Source organism: Excalfactoria chinensis, chromosome 5, assembly GCF_039878825.1.
Source record: "Excalfactoria chinensis isolate bCotChi1 chromosome 5, bCotChi1.hap2, whole genome shotgun sequence".
Taxonomy (NCBI): domain Eukaryota; kingdom Metazoa; phylum Chordata; class Aves; order Galliformes; family Phasianidae; genus Excalfactoria; species Excalfactoria chinensis.
The window spans coordinates 70,850-90,474 of NC_092829.1; the positions used below are offsets into that span (position 1 = coordinate 70,850).

The window sequence follows — 19,625 nt, forward strand, 5'->3', positions numbered from 1 at the left end:
TGCAATACCATTAACAGCCACAAGGCGGAGCTATAACGGAGCCCATAGGGTTTAATGGGGTCCATAGGGTTTAATGGGGACCATAGGGATTAATGGGGCCTGCAATACCATTAACAGCCACAAGGCGGCGCTATAATGGAGCCCATAGGGTTTAATCGGGACCATAGGGTTTAATGGGAGCTGCAATACCCTCAGCGGCCACAAGGTGGCGCTATAATAGAGCCCATAGGGTTTAATGGGGCCCATAGGATATAATGGGGCCCATAGGATATAATGGGGCCCATAGGATATAATGGGGCCCATAGTTTTTAATGGGGCCCATAGGTTTTAATGGGGCCCATAGGGTTTAATGGGGCCCATAGGGTTTAATGGGGCCCATAGGGTTTAATGGGGGCCTGCAATACCATTAACAGCCACAAGGCGGCGCTATAATGGAGCCTATAGGGTTTAATCGGGACCATAGGGTTTAATGGGGCCCATAGGGTTTAATGGGGGCCTGCAATACTCTCAATAGCCACAAGGTGGCGCTATAATGGAGCCCATAGGGTTTAATGGGGCCCATAGGGTTTAATGGGGCCCATAGGGTTTAATGGGGCCCATAGGGTTTAATGGGGCCCATAGGGTTTAATGGGGTCTGCAGTCTCCAGTCTAAAGAGGCGGAGCCCCATATGCTAATGAGCCATGAAGCCACACCCCCGGTAGGCTGGAGTCCAAAGGGGCGGCCACCAGGTGACGCTCTAACATAAGCTATATGGGACCCCATAGGGTTTAATGGAGCCCATAGGGTTTAATGGGGCCCATAGGGTATAATGGGGGCCTGCAATACCATTAACAGCCACAAGGTGGCGCTATAATGGAGCCCATAGGGTTTAATGGGGCCCATAGGTTTTAATGGGGCCCATAGGGTTTAATGGGGCCCATAGGGTTTAATGGGGGCCTGCAATACCATTAACAGCCACAAGGCGGCGCTATAACAAAGCCCATAGGGTTTAATGGGGTCCATAGGGTTTAATGGAGCCCATAGGGTTTAATCGGGACCATAGGGTTTAATGGGAGCTGCAATACCCTCAGCGGCCACAAGGGTATTAATATTAATTAGCAATGGAGTAGTACTAGTGATGGAGCATTATTAATTAGCAATAGGCCATTATTATGGTGATGAAGGTGATGACGATGGAGATAGATGATCCTACAGCACACAATGGGACGATCCTACAGCACACAATGGGGTCCTGCAGCCCATGGGATGATCTTACAACCAATGGGATGATCCTACAGCACACAGTGGGGTCTGTGGTGCACAATGGGGTCCAGCAGCCAATGGGATGATCCTGCAGCCAATCGGTGACTGGTGTTTCATTGTGCACACAGATGCTGAGCTGACACACATGGATGCGGAGCGGCAACAATCTGGACTCAGTGGAGGAATCCAACGTGCAGCATGTGAGGATGGAAAGCAGGGAGGATTAATAAAGGCATCAGCACTGCAATAGGAACAACAGGATGGATATGGGGTATAAGGCAGGGATGCCTCATAAAGGCACCAACACACAACAGGAACAGCATAGGGACAAAACGCCATCCAGCTATGGGATATAAGGCCATTATACAGACACACACACAGACACACACACAGACACACATCTCACATCAGTTCTCTATTGGGTTTAATGGAGGCCTATGGGGTCTTCTGGGGTCTCTATGGGGTCCTATGGAGTTCAAATGGGTCTTATGGGGTCCTATGGGGTTCAAATGGGACCTATGGGTTCCAATTAGGGCCTATGGGGTCTCTATGGGGTCCTATGGGGTTCAAATGGGGCCTATGGGGTCTCTATGGGGGCCAGTGAGGTCTTATGAGGTATATGCACACATACATACACACGCACACACACACACACACACACACACATCATGCCCCATAAATATCCCAGAAGATCCCATTAAGCCCCATAAGGACCCCATAACATCCCATAGGCCCTTATTAAACCCCCATAGGGATCCCATAAGACCCCATTAAACCCCATCGGACACCCTAAGGCCCCAAAGGCCCCATTAAACCCCATAGAGACCCCATAAAGGCCCCAAATGATCCCATAAAACCCCATAGCGCCCATTAAACCCCATAGTGACCATAGAGGACATTAATAGCAGCAGTCTGAATCTCCCTTTGCATTGCAGCCCTATTAACAGCGATGGGAGCTACAACAGCGCCGCCTTGTGGACACAACGCAGAACTGCAACGGAGGAGCAACAGCAGCAATAAAGAACTGAATGGAGCCATGGGGGAACAGAAACGAACTTGAGGGGCAGAATACGATGGCTGGACTTGGGGGGCAGAACGTGATGGCGGCATTATGGGGCACGACACACAGGCTGGACTTGGGGGGCAGAAAGAGATGGCTGCATTTGGGGGCAGCAAAAGGCAATGGCTGCATTTGGGGGCAGCAAGAAGGGCACTGCAATAAGAATTAAGCACTGAAGTGCAGAAATGAGCTCTGGAACGTTACCTTGGGTCTCAGTATGGAACAGGTCCAACACAGTCAGTGTGTGCTGCTCTTATCTGCTGGGCAGGCAATTCCCGTCCAGCAAAGTTGAGTTCCGAGGCGTTCCAGGCAATGCAGGTTTCTGTTCCTCGCTGTTCTCATCAGGAGCTGCACATCTCTCAGGGCTCTGCTGGCACCTGTTGGACACAATGCAACAATGAAGGCACTACCCACATGTGCAGGGCAGCACCTTTTGCACAAGCAGGCACTGCAGTGGTCGGGATACCTAAAAATGGCAGAGCTCACAGCCCTGAAACAAAGCAGAAACCAAAGACAAACACTCACACACAGCCCGCAGGAGGCAAACTCCAGGGAGAAACACCACCCGTACAGCTGCTGACACTTCAATGTGGTCAGGCTGCCCCAGAAATGAGGGCAGCACAGCCCTGACATAAAGAACCCCTCACCCCAATCCAAGGCCCAGAGCTCACCCCACACTCCAAAGGAAGCAGTCCCCAAGGAGAGATACTGCCCTCATGGCTGCCAGCCTTCCAATGCAGCTATGAGCCCCAACAGGGGCAGATCACAGCCCTGCAATAAGGCAGGAATCACTCACCCCTTCCCGAGGAGCGGGGCTCACCCCACAGAAAACAGTCTGCAAGGAGATATGTGTCCCTTGCAGGTGGCACCCCTTAAATATGGTCACAACCCCCTGAGAAAAACAGAGCTCCCAGCCCCAAAATAAAGGAATCACTCACCTCATTCCGGAGACAAACAGCCCACACTCCCAAGGAAGCAATCAGGTACAGATGCTGCTCCTGCCGCTGCCAGCCCTGAAATGGGGTCAGGATCCACTAAAAAGAGAAAAACACAGCCTTAAAATAAGGAAAGGATCACTCACCCCACTCCATGGCTCACCCCACAAGGAAGGAATCACTCACCCCACCCCACAAGGAAGGGAACACTCACCCCACCCCACAAGGAAGGGAACACTCACCCCACCCCACAAGGAAGGGAACACTCACCCCACTCCACAAGGAAGGGATCACTCACCCCACTCCACAAGGAAGGGATCACTCACCCCACTCCATGGCTCACCCCCACACTCCTAAGCAATGGAGGGCTATAGGGGGCAATGGGATGATGGGGGGCTATAGGGGGCTATTAGCAGCAATTTTATATATCATAAGTAAACCAACAATAGACGACCATCTATTTCATAGTCACACACACTGCCGGCTTCACACTGCACTGAGTCAGAGCTGCAGGCCTTCTTTCAAGCGCTTTGATAGCACTGACTGCAATACACGGTACCTGGCCATAAGCAATAGATGGGAACAGCAGCACGAACACACCGTTATCGTTGCCATGGCTGAGAACAGCAACGAGGCAACAACCTGCAGCTCCTGCTGCGACGCTCCCGGACTTTTCCCTGCGTCCAAACGCTGTTCCACGGTCCGACTGTTGTTCCCCGGGCAGGAACTGCCGGCAGCTTTTCTACCCCAGCCGGAACCAACCGGACCCGGGAGCTCACCCGGCCGGGGGCAGCGACGATCGCTGCGCTTCTACCCCGCGTAGGACGGCTCCGTCCGGCTGACGGGCTGCCCTGATCCCACGCACAAACCGCTCCGCCGATGGAGGCTCCTTGTCGGCTCCCGCGGGGTTCGGCTGAGGGAGAACGGACGAGAAACCGCGGGGCGCGCCAAAGGCGGGAGAGAACGCCGCTAAAATAGGAGGTCGCCATTTTGGTCATGCGCAGTAGCGCTTTTCTGCCGCAATTTTGGACATGCGCAGAAGCGCTTTTCCGCCGCCGTTTTGGACATGCGCAGTAGCGTCCCTTCTGCCGCGGTGCATTGTGGGATATCCCGCCAAAATTGGAGGACGCCATTTTGGACATGCGCAGTAGCGCTTCTCCGACGCCATTTTGGACATGCGCAGTAGCGTCCCTTCTGCCGCGGTGCATTGTGGGATATCCCGCCAAAATCGGAGGACGCCATTTTGGACATGCGCAGTAGCGCTTCTCCGCCGCCATTTTGGACATGCGCAGTAGCGTCCCTTCTGCCGCGGTGCATTGTGGGATATCCCGCCAAAATTGGAGGACGCCATTTTGGACATGCGCAGTAGCGCTTCTCCGCCGCCATTTTGGACATGCGCAGTAGCGTCCCTTCCGCCGCGGTGCATTGTGGGATATCCCGCCAAAATTGGAGGACGCCATTTTGGACATGCGCAGTAGCGCTGTATTCGCCGCCATTTTGGACATGCGCAGTAGCGTCCCTTCTGCCGCGGTGCATTGTGGGATATCCCGCCAAAATTGGAGGACGCCATTTTGGACATCCGCAGTAGCGCTGTATTCGCCGCCATTTTGGACATGCGCAGTACCGTCCCTTCTGCCGCGGTGCATTGTGGGATATCCCGCCAAAATTGGAGGACGCCATTTTGGACATGCGCAGTAGCGCTTCTCCGACGCCATTTTGGACATGCGCAGTAGCGCTTTTCCGCCGCCGTTTTGGACATGCGCAGTAGCGTCCCTTCTGCCGCGGTGCATTGTGGGATATAACGCGGCAAGAGGAGGTCGGCATTTTGGACATGCGCAGTAGCGCTTCTCCGCCGCCATTTTGGACATGCGCAGTAGCGCCCCTTCTCCCGCGGTGCATTGTGGGATATCCCGCCAAAATTGGAGGACGCCATTTTGGACATGCGCAGTAGCGCTTTTCCGCGGCCATTTTGGACATGCGCAGTAGCGTCCGTTCCGCCGCGGTGCATTGTGGGATATCCCGCCAAAATTGGAGGACGCCATTTTGGACATGCGCAGTAGCGCTTCTCCGCCGCCATTTTGGACATGCGCAGTAGCGTCCCTTCTCCCGCGGTGCATTGTGGGATATCCCGCCAAAATTGGAGGACGCCATTTTGGACATGCGCAGTAGCGCTGTATTCGCCGCCATTTTGGACATGCGCAGCAGCGTCCCTTCTGCCGCGGTGCATTGTGGGATATCCCGCCAAAATTGGAGGACGCCATTTTGGACATGCGCAGTAGCGCTTCTCCGACGCCATTTTGGACATGCGCAGTAGCGTCCCTTCCGCCAGGGTGCATTGTGGGATATCCCGCCAAAACTGGAGGACGCCATTTTGGACATACGCAGTACCGCTTTTCCGCCGCCATTTTGGACATGCGCAGCAGCGTCCCTTCCGGCAATATTGTTTTATTAGTTGTTAGTTTATTAGTTTATTAGTTTATATTTCCGAAAATATAGTTTTATTTCAATAAATAATAAATAATAATAAAATAAAATAAAAATAAAATAAAAATAGAATAAATAAATAAATAATAATAAATAAATAAATAATTTAGGGTATAATGGGGGCCTGCAATACCATTAACAGCCACAAGGCGGCGCTATAATGGAGCCCATAGGGTTTAATGGGGCCCATAGGGTTTAATGGGGCTCATAGGGTTTAATGGAGACCATTGGGTTTAATGGGGACCTGCAATACCCTCAATAGCCACAAGGTGGCGCTATAATAGAGCCCATAGGGTTTAATGGGGCCCATAGGGTATAATGGGGGCCTGCAATACCATTAACAGCCACAAGGCGGCGCTATAATGGAGCCCATAGGGTTTAATCGGGACCATAGGTTTTAATGGGGCCCATAGGGTATAATGGGGGCCTGCAATACCATTAACAGCCACAAGGTGGCGCTATAATGGAGCCCATAGGGTTTAATGGGGCCCATAGGGTTTAATGGGGTCCATAGGGTTTAATGGGGCCCATAGGGTATAATGGGGGCTGCAATACCATTAACAGCCACAAGGCGGAGCTATAACGGAGCCCATAGGGTTTAATGGGGTCCATAGGGTTTAATGGGGACCATAGGGATTAATGGGGCCTGCAATACCATTAACAGCCACAAGGCGGCGCTATAATGGAGCCCATAGGGTTTAATCGGGACCATAGGGTTTAATGGGAGCTGCAATACCCTCAGCGGCCACAAGGTGGCGCTATAATAGAGCCCATAGGGTTTAATGGGGCCCATAGGATATAATGGGGCCCATAGGATATAATGGGGCCCATAGGATATAATGGGGCCCATAGTTTTTAATGGGGCCCATAGGTTTTAATGGGGCCCATAGGGTTTAATGGGGCCCATAGGGTTTAATGGGGCCCATAGGGTTTAATGGGGGCCTGCAATACCATTAACAGCCACAAGGCGGCGCTATAATGGAGCCCATAGGGTTTAATCGGGACCATAGGGTTTAATGGGGCCCATAGGGTTTAATGGGGGCCTGCAATACTCTCAATAGCCACAAGGTGGCGCTATAATGGAGCCCATAGGGTTTAATGGGGCCCATAGGGTTTAATGGGGCCCATAGGGTTTAATGGGGCCCATAGGGTTTAATGGGGTCTGCAGTCTCCAGTCTAAAGAGGCGGAGCCCCATATGCTAATGAGCCATGAAGCCACACCCCCGGTAGGCTGGAGTCCAAAGGGGCGGCCACCAGGTGGCGCTCTAACATAAGCTATATGGGACCCCATAGGGTTTAATGGAGCCCATAGGGTTTAATGGGGCCCATAGGGTATAATGGGGGCCTGCAATACCATTAACAGCCACAAGGCGGCGCTATAATGGAGCCCATAGGGTTTAATGGGGCCCATAGTTTTTAATGGGGCCCATAGGGTTTAATGGGGCCCATAGGGTTTAATGGGGGCCTGCAATACCATTAACAGCCACAAGGCGGCGCTATAACGGAGCCCATAGGGTTTAATAGGGTCCATAGGGTTTAATGGGGCCCATAGGGTTTAATGGGGCCCATAGGGTTTAATGGGGGCTGCAATACCATTAACAGCCACAAGGCGGCGCTATAATGGAGCCCATAGGGTTTAATGGGGTCCATAGGGTTTAATGGGGCCCATAGGGTTTAAAGGGGCCCATAGGGTTTAATGGGGGCTGCAATACCATTAACAGCCACAAGGCGGAGCTATAACGGAGCCCATAGGGTTTAATGGGGTCCATAGGGTTTAATGGGGACCATAGGGATTAATGGGGCCTGCAATACCATTAACAGCCACAAGGCGGCGCTATAATGGAGCCCATAGGGTTTAATCGGGACCATAGGGTTTAATGGGAGCTGCAATACCCTCAGCGGCCACAAGGGTATTAATATTAATTAGCAATGGAGTAGTATTAGTGATGGAGCATTATTAATTAGCAATAGGCCATTATTATGGTGATGAAGGTGATGACGATGGAGATAGATGATCCTACAGCACACAATGGGACGATCCTACAGCACACAATGGGGTCCTGCAGCCCATGGGATGATCTTACACCCAATGGGATGATCCTACAGCACACAGTGGGGTCTGTGGTGCACAATGGGGTCCAGCAGCCAATGGGATGATCCTGCAGCCAATCGGTGACTGGTGTTTCATTGTGCACACAGATGCTGAGCTGACACACATGGATGCGGAGCGGCAACAATCTGGACTCAGTGGAGGAATCCAACGTGCAGCATGTGAGGATGGAAAGCAGGGAGGATTAATAAAGGCATCAGCACTGCAATAGGAACAACAGGATGGATATGGGGTATAAGGGATGGTTAATAAAGGCATCAGCACTGCAATAGGAACAACAGGATGGATATGGGGTATAAGGGATGGTTAATAAAGGCATCAGCACTGCAATAGGAACAACAGGATGGATATGGGGTATAAGGCAGGGATGCCTCATAAAGGCACCAACACACAACAGGAACAGCATAGGGACAAAACTCCATCCAGCTATGGGATATAAGGCCATTATACAGACACACACACAGACACACACACAGACACACATCTCACATCAGTTCTCTATTGGGTTTAATGGAGGCCTATGGGGTCTTATGGGGTCTCTATGGGGTCCTATGGAGTTCAAATGGGTCTTATGGGGTCCTATGGGGTTCAAATGGGACCTATGGGTTCCAATTAGGGCCTATGGGGTCTCTATGGGGGCCAGTGAGGTCTTATGGGGTATATGCACACATACATACACACACACACACACACACACACACACACACATACACACACACACACACACATCATGCCCCATAAATATCCCAGAAGATCCCATTAAGCCCCATAAGGACCCCATAACATCCCATAGGCCCTTATTAAACCCCCATAGGGATCCCATAAGACCCCATTAAACCCCATCGGACACCCTAAGGCCCCAAAGGCCCCATTAAACCCCATAGAGACCCCATAAAGGCCCCAAATGATCCCATAAAACCCCATAGCGCCCATTAAACCCCATAGTGACCATAGAGGACATTAATAGCAGCAGTCTGAATCTCCCTTTGCATTGCAGCCCTATTAACAGCAATGGGAGCTACAACAGCGCCGCCTTGTGGACACAACGCAGAACTGCAACGGAGGAGCAACAGCAGCAATAAAGAACTGAATGGAGCCATGGGGGAACAGAAACGAACTTGAGGGGCAGAATACGATGGCTGGACTTGGGGGGCAGAACGTGATGGCGGCACTTATGGGGCACGACACACAGGCTGGACTTGGGGGGCAGAAAGAGATGGCTGCATTTGGGGGCAGCAAAAGGCAATGGCTGCATTTGGGGGCAGCAAGAAGGGCACTGCAATAAGAATTAAGCACTGAAGTGCAGAAATGAGCTCTGGAACGTTACCTTGGGTCTCAGTATGGAACAGATCCAACACAGTCAGTGTGTGCTGCTCTTATCTGCTGGGCTGAGAGTTACCGGCCAGCAAAGTTGAGTTCCGAGGCGTTCCAGGCAATGCAGGTTTCTGTTCCTCGCTGTTCTCGTCAGGAGCTGCACATCTCTCAGGGCTCTGCTGGCACCTGTTGGACACAATGCAACAATGAAGGCACTACCCACATGTGCAGGGCAGCACCTTTTGCACAAGCAGGCACTGCAGTGGTCGGGATACCTAAAAATGGCAGAGCTCACAGCCCTGAAACAAAGCAGAAACCAAAGACAAACACTCACCCACAGCCCGCAGGAGGCAAACTCCAGGGAGAAACACCACCCGTACAGCTGCTGACACTTCAATGTGGTCAGGCTGCCCCAGAAATGAGGGCAGCACAGCCCTGACATAAAGAACCCCTCACCCCAATCCAAGGCCCAGAGCTCACCCCACACTCCAAAGGAAGCAGTCCCCAAGGAGAGATACTGCCCTCATGGCTGCCAGCCTTCCAATGCAGCTATGAGCCCCAACAGGGGCAGATCACAGCCCTGCAATAAGGCAGGAATCACTCACCCCTTCCCGAGGAGCGGGGCTCACCCCACAGAAAACAGTCTGCAAGGAGATATGTGTCCCTTGCAGGTGGCACCCCTTAAATATGGACACAACCCCCTGAGAAAAACAGAGCTCCCAGCCCCAAAATAAAGGAATCACTCACCTCATTCCAGAGACAAACAGCCCACACTCACAAGGAAGCAATCAGGTACAGATGCTGCTCCTGCCGCTGCCAGCCCTGAAATGGGGTCAGGATCCACTAAAAAGAGAAAAACACAGCCTTAAAATAAGGAAAGGATCACTCACCCCACTCCATGGCTCACCCCATAAGGAAGGGAACACTCACCCCACCCCACAAGGAAGGAATCACTCACCCCACTCCACAAGGAAGGGAACACTCACCCCACCCCACAAGGAAGGGAACACTCACCCCACCCCACAAGGAAGGGATCACTCACCCCACCCCACAAGGAAGGGATCACTCACCCCACTCCATGGCTCACCCCCACACTCCTAAGCAATGGAGGGCTATAGGGGGCAATGGGATGATGGGGGGCTATAGGGGGACATTAGCAGCAATTTTATATATCATAAGTAAACCAACAATAGACGACCATCTATTTCATAGTCACACACACTGCCGGCTTCACGCTGCACTGAGTCAGAGCTGCAGGCCTTCTTTCAAGCGCTTTGATAGCACTGACTGCAATACACGGTACCTGGCCATAAGCAATAGATGGGAACAGCAGCACGAACACACCGTTATCGTTGCCATGGCTGAGAACAGCAACGAGGCAACAACCTGCAGCTCCTGCTGCGACGCTCCCGGACTTTTCCCTGCGTCCAAACGCTGTTCCACGGTCCGACTGTTGTTCCCCGGGCAGGAACTGCCGGCAGCTTTTCTACCCCAGCCGGAACCAACCGGACCCGGGAGCTCACCCGGCCGGGGGCAGCGACGATCGCTGCGCTTCTACCCCGCGTAGGACGGCTCCGTCCGGCTGACGGGCTGCCCTGATCCCACGCACAAACCGCTCCGCCGATGGAGGCTCCTTGTCGGCTCCCGCGGGGTTCGGCTGAGGGAGAACGAACGAGAAACCGCGAGGCGCGCCAAAGGCGGGAGAGAACGCCGCTAAAATAGGAGGTCGCCATTTTGGTCATGCGCAGTAGCACTTTTCCGCCGCCATTTTGGACATGCGCAGTAGCGCTTTTCCGCCGCCATTTTGGACATGCGCAGTAGCGTCCCGTTCCGCCGCGGTGCATTGTGGGATATAACGCGGCAAGAGGAGGTCGGCATTTTGGACATGCGCAGTAGCGCTTCTCCGCCGCCATTTTGGACATGCGCAGTAGCGTCCCTTCTGCCGCGGTGCATTGTGGGATATCCCGCCAAAATTGGAGGACGCCATTTTGGACATGCGCAGTAGCGCTTTCTCCGACGCCATTTTGGACATGCGCAGTAGCGTCCCTTCTGCCGCGGTGAATTGTGGGATATCCCGCCAAAATTGGAGGACGCCATTTTGGACATGCGCAGTAGCGCTGTTTTCGCCGCCATTTTGGACATGCGCAGTAGCGTTCCTTCTGCCGCGGTGCATTGTGGGATATCCCGCCAAAATTGGAGGACGCCATTTTGGACATGCGCAGTAGCGCTTCTCCGACGCCATTTTGGACATGCGCAGTAGCGTCCCTTCTGCCGCGGTGCATTGTGGGATATCCCGCCAAAATTGGAGGATGCCATTTTGGACATGCGCAGTAGCGCTTCTCCGCCGCCATTTTGGACATGCGCAGTAGCGTCCCTTCTGCCGCGGTGCATTGTGGGATATCCCGCCAAAATTGGAGGACGCCATTTTGGACATGCGCAGTAGCGCTTTTCCGCCGCCATTTTGGACATGCGCAGTAGCGTCCCTTCTGCCGCGGTGCATTGTGGGATATCCCGCCAAAATTGGTGGACGCCATTTTGGACATGCGCAGTAGCGCTTCTCCGCCGCCATTTTGGACATGCGCAGTAGCATCCCTTCTGCTGCGGTGCATTGTGGGATATCCCGCCAAAATTGGAGGACGCCATTTTGGACATGCGCAGTAGCGCTTTTTCGCCGCCATTTTGGACATGCGCAGTAGCGTCCCTTCTGCCGCGGTGCATTGTGGGTTATCCCGCCATAATATGGGATCGCCATTTTGGACATGCGCAGTAGCACTCTCTCAGTAGCAGCGGAATTGGAGCAGCTCCCAGCGGTCGCGGTACTGGCGTGAAGCGGCACTGCAGCATCCCCAGGTGCGCCAGAGTGGGCGCCGCGCTGCGCACGCGGCCACGTCACGGCATCGTTTGGCATACGGGTTTTCGGGTGCTCACCTACATCACCTACATCACCCACATCACCCACATCACCTACATCACCTACATCACCCACATCACCCACATCACCTACATCACCCACATCACCCACATCACCTACATCACCTACATCTGTTTTTTCGACTCCTCATTTCGCATGCGACGGGCGCAGGGTTCGCAGGGAGCCAAAATAGCCCGTTCACGGGGCGCAAAACCGCCCGAGGAAATAAAGAATTGCGGGCTATGGCACCGCGAGTTGGAAGAGAGAAAAGTACCGCTGAGCCGGCGGTGCAAGAATTGTTCGCCCGCACCACACGGCACCGTCGAAATGGATGCTGTCTATAAGGGTCCTGGCTCACGCGCACTATTGCCTGGAGGACTAAGCATAAGATCGGCGGGTTTGTAGCGCAGAGCGAAGAGAAAATCCGCGCGCCGCTTCTGCGTGCCCGCGGCCGTGCAACCTGCGGCAACACAAACACACGGCCGCAATTCCACCGACTGGCCACGCGGTGGCACCAGAGACCGCGGAAACTACTTTTCCGAGCGGATCGACGGGCACCGCAGCGCAGAGCCCGCAGCTCCGTTCTCTTTCTCGTGAGGGCAGAGGAAAGAAGCAGCTGGGAGAAGGGGGAGAGAAGAAAAAAAACGTAAATTAAAAGAAGACAAAGGAAACCAAGGAAAACTTTTTAACACCCAGCAAAGCTGTGCTGAGTGCTTATGAATATCTGTAAATAAATAATCAAATGACATGCTTGCATGAAAAAGCTTGGACAGACGTGTGCAGTGAAGCCAAAGATGGCATGGAAGAATTAACAGAGCAACACAAAACAGCTGAGCAATTAACGGCTTCTGTACCTGGCCTCACCGCTCTGAGATTCCACCCCGTTCACCCAAGGCTTGTCAACATCCACGGGATCAGTTCTGCTATCGAGCACTTTGTTGGCAGCTCTTCCATTCACAACCAGTGCCAGGATCTGCCGCAGGGCGCTGTGAGCACGGCACCGCAGCTCAACCGCTTTAGAGACAGTGGGATTCCTGGGAACAGCTTCAAGGATTTCGGTCCACTTTTGACCCAAAGGAAGAATTAATACAAAACGTGAGGTTTGCATAAGTCATCATTAGGCATGATTGTCAGCATCACCTCTAGGAAACAGATAACAGACTTGAAATAAAAATCAAAGGGAGTTTTACATGGGCAGGAGAAAAAGGATGGTATGTTTCCCTCTGAGTTTAAAATAAGCAATTAAGCAATCAGTGACAGAAGCCGTTCCTAGAATTCTGCCATGGGAAGCAGAGCAGTGAGGAAGGCAGCATCCACACTGCCCAGAAGTGCTGCCAGGGAAAGAAAGAAAAGAAACGCATTTCTTGTAGGCGTTCCCTGTTTGAAGGCGTCTACCATCCTCGCGCTTTAAAAGCATTCAAAAAATAAAGTGCATAGAGCCATCTCCTCCAACAACACGTGTGAGGCAGCAACTGGCGCAGCTCTGTATCACAGAGAACCAAAGCCATAAGCACCAAGCTGCTCAGCTCCACACAAACCAACCGAATGTGCCCACAGACCGACAGAACCAAGTGGGACAGCCAGTAAAAACGTCAAGCAAAGCAGTTCATTCTCAGCCTTCTTGTTTCTTTTTGAAAATCCAGAGGCCTCCCCGTCAGCTCCAGCTCTGGTAAAGCCCAAGCTGGCAGTCTGCTGCAAGTCCTTGTTACTAAAACTCCTGCAAGGAGGAAAACCTGCAAGTGAGACCCAAGGCCAGGAGCTCTTTGTGCTGACTGACTGCTGCTGGCCTTGATTCATTCTGTTGGTCTCTCAGCAGTACATTTTCCACCCATGAACTGGAGGTAGTGCTCCTTTCTCAGAGCAACAGCATTCCAGCTGCTCACAACAGACTCAAAGTCTGAGGGACTCAGCAACTTCTTCACCTCTGTCTGCTAACTGCTCGTCACATAGTCCTGCAATCTTTGGTTTGTCAGGAAGGGGCTGGGGATGCAATACCCCTCGCACTCTCCAAACACACACTGTGAGCAGGGATCAGCTGCAGAACCTCCTGAGGAACCCAAACATCCAGAAGTCTGTGGGTCCTCATAGGGATTTAGCTGACGTACTCACCAAGCCACTATTAATGACGTTTGAAGAGTTGTGGCAATTGGGTGAAGTCCCCGGTGAGCAGAAACAAGACCTCACAGCCATTTTTAATACATGTAAAAAGTATGAACCAGGAAACTACCAGCCTGTTTGTCTCACCTCTCTGCCAGGAAGGATCTTGGCATAGATCCTGATGGAAGCTATGCTATGGCACATGGAAGGTACAGATGTGATACGGGAGAACCAGCATGGCTTCACCAAGGGCAAATCCTGCTTGACAAACCTTTTATGATGGCATCTCTGCATCAGTGGACAAGGGAAGAACCACTGATGTCATCTGTCTGGACTCAGGAAGGCCTGTGACACCGTACCCCACAACATCCTTCCCTCCCACAGCAGTGGGGTTGAGTGCACCCTCGGCAAGTCTGATGATGATGCCAAGCTGCAGGGTGTGGTTGACACACCAGAGGGACGGGATGCCATCCAGAGGGATCTGGACAGGCTGAGCAGCAGGCACAGGTGAACCTTGTGAGGTTCAACAAATCCAAGTGCGAGGTCTTGCACCTGGGTTAAGGCAACCCCCATTACCAATGAAAGCTGGGGGATGATAAGATTGAGCTTAGTCCTGCCCAAGAAGACTTGGGGATGTGGGAATCAAATGTTGTTTCTGCATTTAGAACAAACTAAGAATATATTAGTGAAGAAATTTGTAGTTATTAGGTAGAAATCATAGTTACAAAGACTGCAGCTCCTGCCTGTCCAGCTATCTGAAATAAAACTATTGATTTGGTGCTGGACAAATAGGACCTGAGTGATAAAAGATCCAAAGAGGAGAAGTTAGAATAACAATATACCTGTATAAACTAGCAACAATGTATGTTTTAATGTTTTGTTGTACACACTGTAAAAATATACGAGTCGGGACATACCTAAGGGTGTGCCTGAAGAGACATAGGGAAGGACTGGAATCTCACACACACGCACACGCACACACACACACACCCGGACTCTTTGTTTAATAAAGGCCTCTGGGACAGAATGGAAGAAGCTTTGAAGGGAATCAACATATCAATACGATAAGAGTACCGAGACATCTTGGAAACAAAAACAGCGGGATGGCGACTGACTGGCACAAGATAGCAACAAATTTCAGAATGTAATTAACAAATGCAAACCTCGGGTAAAATTGTAACCTGGAATACCCAACCAAAGGGGAAACAGGAGGGGAAAATGTATGGGAGACAAGGTATAAAAACTGTAACATCGTGTCCGTAGGTGCGCTTCTGCTATCAGGGCGCCCACCATCGCATCACGAATAAAAACTGCTTTTATCAGAGATACCGTCCTGACCAAAAATTATTGAGGATATTTCCAACAATATCTAAAACGTTTCAGTTGTGAGAGTCCCAGCACATTGGTCAGAGCACTGCGCTCAGGGCACTGCTGATGGTTTGGAAGCTGGCCGGTGCTTCTGGAGGGGCAACTGGTGCCTGTCTGTCCCCAGGCTGATCACTGTTTGCAGTCATTTGCTGCATCATTTTTAGTGATACAGAGTTAGACAGTGTCATTTTCTGGGCTGTCACATAGTAATTCCTTTTCTTGTAAGGAAAAAAAGTGCATGGGTGTAGACTTTTTACAGCAGAGACTGTTCTTAATAAGAGTTGGTGATTTTGTGCCAATAAAGTGCTAGCCTAAAGCCTCTTATTTATGTTGACTGGTTGTTAGCTCTGATGTATAGAAAAAAGCATGCCATGTCTTTTGATATACAGGAGCTTGAATCATTTCAGCAGCTTGATTGTTTTCTAACTTTTTTTACATTTTGTTTTCGTTCTTCTGTTCATTCTGACCTTTTGAAATAGAATCATAGAATCGTTAAGGTTGGAAAAGACCACGAGGATCAAGTAGAACTGTAATAACTGAATTTCTTCCTGTCCAGGCATGGCAGATAAACTGCAGCTGCACTCAGTGTCCTCTGGAGCCACGAATGGCAGAAAGACTAATTAGTCATCAGCACATTTTTTCTAAATTCACATCAAAACATTTATTGAACACTTTTTCTTCCTGGTTAAATTAAATATTATGCTTATAAATTAATAACAGATTTATACTGCTTCCAATTTGCCTTTTGTTCGCTGTGTTTAAGCAGCAGCTTTTATTCTGTTGCAGCCCAAAGAAGTTTTTATGTTCCTTAGACCTGTTGGCTGTCACTGTTTGTTGGTGTCTTCTGTTCACCACTGTATATGCCTGGCCTTGCCAACAGTTTGTATTCATCAGTATTGTATTGTGAGGTTTATTTTGATTTTCTGCTTCCCTGCAAACAGGCTGCTGTCAGAGTGAGCCCTTCAGGCTTCATTACCCTTTATGCCATTATTCACTTAAACTCATTCACATTTTTGTGGGGTTTTTCTTCCCACTTAGAATACAGTCAGATCCAAGTTTTACTTGCCTATACCTTAGAAAGAAGACTGAGATTTATCCCCTTGATGTTCTGTAACCTCGGTTGTTCCCTTTCAGTCACACTCTTTTGGACTTGGATCTTGTTGGATGGTTTTGCACAAGTGAAGCAAATAGAGCACGTGGGATAATGTGCAACGACAGAATGTCGTCAGTAATCACAGCTCACCCAGTATGGTGCGATTTTCTTTCTGCCCCTGATAAATGTGTCTTCCTGCTTTGAGCAAAGTGTACATTACCCTAAGCAATTAGCCGTGACAGTTAATGAGCTCTGTTTTATTGAGCAGTAAGTTAATATCATAGCAGATGCTGCAAGTAGCAGTTGTCACTCACGCACACTGAATTACGGTGCAGTGCCATGGCACTCTGTCCATTCACTTGCTGTTTAAATGATATTGTTTTGCCATAGCAACTACAGACTGTCGTTCAGAGTTCCATTCCCCAGCCCCGCCACAGCCCAGCAGAGCAGTGCGGGCCGTGAGAGATGGGCAGCTTACACTGTATGTTAAATGCTGTGCAGAGAACTGCATGTACATTATGTGAGCATTGCTGAGCAGGGATTGAGACGTCACAGTTACGAAGAAATGAAATTCCTTCTGCTGATGAAGACCACAGCTGCTGAGGGATCCGTTTCACTAAAGCAGATTAAAACAAGCACAGTCCTGTGAAGTTGTCAAGAATGAGAGAGTTCATTCCAAGTCAGGAAAACAGAGTATTTTTCAGTATCAAGGCTCAGTTCTCCATCTGAAATGAAGCCAAACCAAAGAGCCAACTTCTATATATTTCTGACTGTGGGATGAGCTTTGTTTTGTTGTTTGAGGAGGCACTGGTTGCTTGCAGAGATACAAATCTTACACATTAAAAAAAAAAAAAAATACAGACAGGCCAATATTTTTCCAGGATTAGTGAAGTAATGTAGTGAACTCCACAGCATATTGCACAGCTCCAGGAGAGGCAGTGACTGAAGTGGTATCTGACAGCTTTTACTTTCCAGTACGTTGTGTCAGGTTACCAGTCACAACCAGATGTGCACATTTGTACACAATAGAGAAAACATTTCCACCAGTTCTGAGTCGTTAGCCTCCGTTTTGAAATTCAATTGGTGATCTCTCTGTTTTGCCATTGCTGGCAAGCATCCCAGAGATACAGCTCTTGTTCTCATGATACTTTAGTCAGACGGAAATACATTTCTTGCTGTTTTCAAGGCCTGCAGAAGTTCTTCCTTGTGAAGTGCTGGGGACAGTAAGAGATATGGTAGCTTTTCTCCTTGGCAAATAGGGAAGAGGTGTGATCTCAAGTGATGTGGGCCTGGCAAAGAGCAGGACCAGGACGCTGAACTTTAGAAGAGCAGACTTCAAGCTACTCAATGGAATGCTGGCCAAGATCCCCTGGCGCGCTGCCCTCAAAGACAAGGACGTTGAGGAGAGCTGGCTGCTCTTCAAGGATGCCCTCCTGGCAGCACAAGAGATCTCCATTCCCCTGATTAAGAAAGTGGGCAGGAGAGGTGGAAAACCGGCATGGCTCAGTAAGGACCTGCTGAGAGAACTGAGGGTGAAGAAAGGGGTGTACAAGCTCTGGAAACAAGGCTGTGTCACCCGGGAAGAATACAGGGATGCCGTCCGGATTTGCAGACGTGGGATCAGGAAAGCGAAGGCGCAGGCAGAACTGAACTTGGCGAGGGACGTGAAAAACAATAAGAAAACCTTCTACAGGTACATTGGCCAGAAGAGACAGGCCAAAACGGACATACCTACTTTGGTAAATTTAAAAGGAGAAATGGCTTCAACAGATGAAGAGAAAGCTGAGGTGCTGAATGAGTTCTTCACCTCTGTCTTTACTGGTGGCCAGGATTCTAGTCTTTTTCACGTCCCTAAGTCTTGCACCCCCATACCTCTATGTGGGGACCAAGGAGGTAAATCCCTCCCCACTGTAAGGGTAGAGCAAGTCCGAGATTGCCTCCTTAGACTGAATGAGTATAAGTCTATGGGGCCAGATGGCGTGCATCCCAGAGTCCTGAAGGAGCTGGCTGAGGTGGTTGCTGAGCCGCTCTCCATCATATTTGAGAAGTCGTGGCTGTCAGGTGAGGTCCCGGATGACTGGAGGAAGGGTCACGTCACTCCCATTTACAAGAAGGGGAGCAGGGAGGACCCGGGTAACTACAGGCCGGTGAGTCTCACCTCCGTGCCTGGGAAGATTATGGAACAGATCCTCCTGGACAACATGCTTGATCACATAAAGAACGAGCATGTGATCCTAGACAGCCAGCATGGCTTCACCAGGGGAAGGTCATGCTTAACTAATCTTGTGGCCTTCTATGATGGAGTGACGGCGTCGGTGGACGAAGGGAAGGCAAACGATGTCATTTACCTGGACCTGAGCAAGGCCTTTGACATGGTCCCCCATCACATTCTCATCTCCAAATTGGAGGGAACTGGATTTGATGGGTGGACAACTAGATGGATAAGCAATTGGTTGAAAGGCCGCAGACAGAGGGTGGTGGACAATGGCTCTATGTCCAGGTGGAGGCCGGTAACGAGCGGTGTCCCTCAAGGGTCTGTCTTGGGACCGGTGCTCTTTAACATCTTTATTAATGACATCGATGAGGGAATGGAGTGCACCCTCAGCAAGTTTGCTGATGACACCAAGCTGAGTGGTGCAGTCGATACGGTGGAGGGAACGGATGCCATTCAGAGGGACCTTGACAGGCTGGAAAGCTGGGCTCGGGTGAACCTAATGAGGTTCAACACGGCAAAGTGCAAGGTTTTGCACTTGGGCCGGAAGAACCCCAGGCACTTGTACAGGCTGGGAGGAGTTGTCCTTGAGAGCAGCTCGGCAGAGAAAGACCTAGGGGTCCTAATAGATGAGAAACTTAACATGAGCCAGCAGTGCGCTCTGGCAGCCCGGAAGGCAAATGGGATCCTGGGCTCCATCAGGAGAGGGGTGGTCAGCAGGGATAGGGAGGTGATTGTCCCTCTCTTCTCTGCTCTTGTGAGGCCCCATCTGGAGTACTGTGTCCAGGTGTGGAGCCC

At 50.8% G+C, this 19,625-nt stretch overlaps 1 long non-coding RNA gene across 2 annotated transcripts in view; it reads right to left on the reverse strand.

Moving 5' to 3' along the window:
- Window positions 1-9,829, reverse strand: part of LOC140252444 (uncharacterized) — a 45,868-nt gene extending 36,039 nt beyond the window's left edge. The window contains exons 1-3 of one of the 2 annotated variants that reach the window (XR_011903659.1): window positions 9,160-9,829; window positions 3,242-3,337; window positions 2,508-2,680 (exon numbers count right to left, since the gene is read on the reverse strand). This is a non-coding gene — a long non-coding RNA (uncharacterized lncRNA). Of the gene's footprint in view, window positions 1-2,507; window positions 2,681-3,241; window positions 3,399-9,159 lie in introns of those variants that run through there. The other variant, XR_011903658.1, reaches the window with a different exon arrangement.
- Between the last annotated feature and the right edge of the window lie 9,796 nt (window positions 9,830-19,625).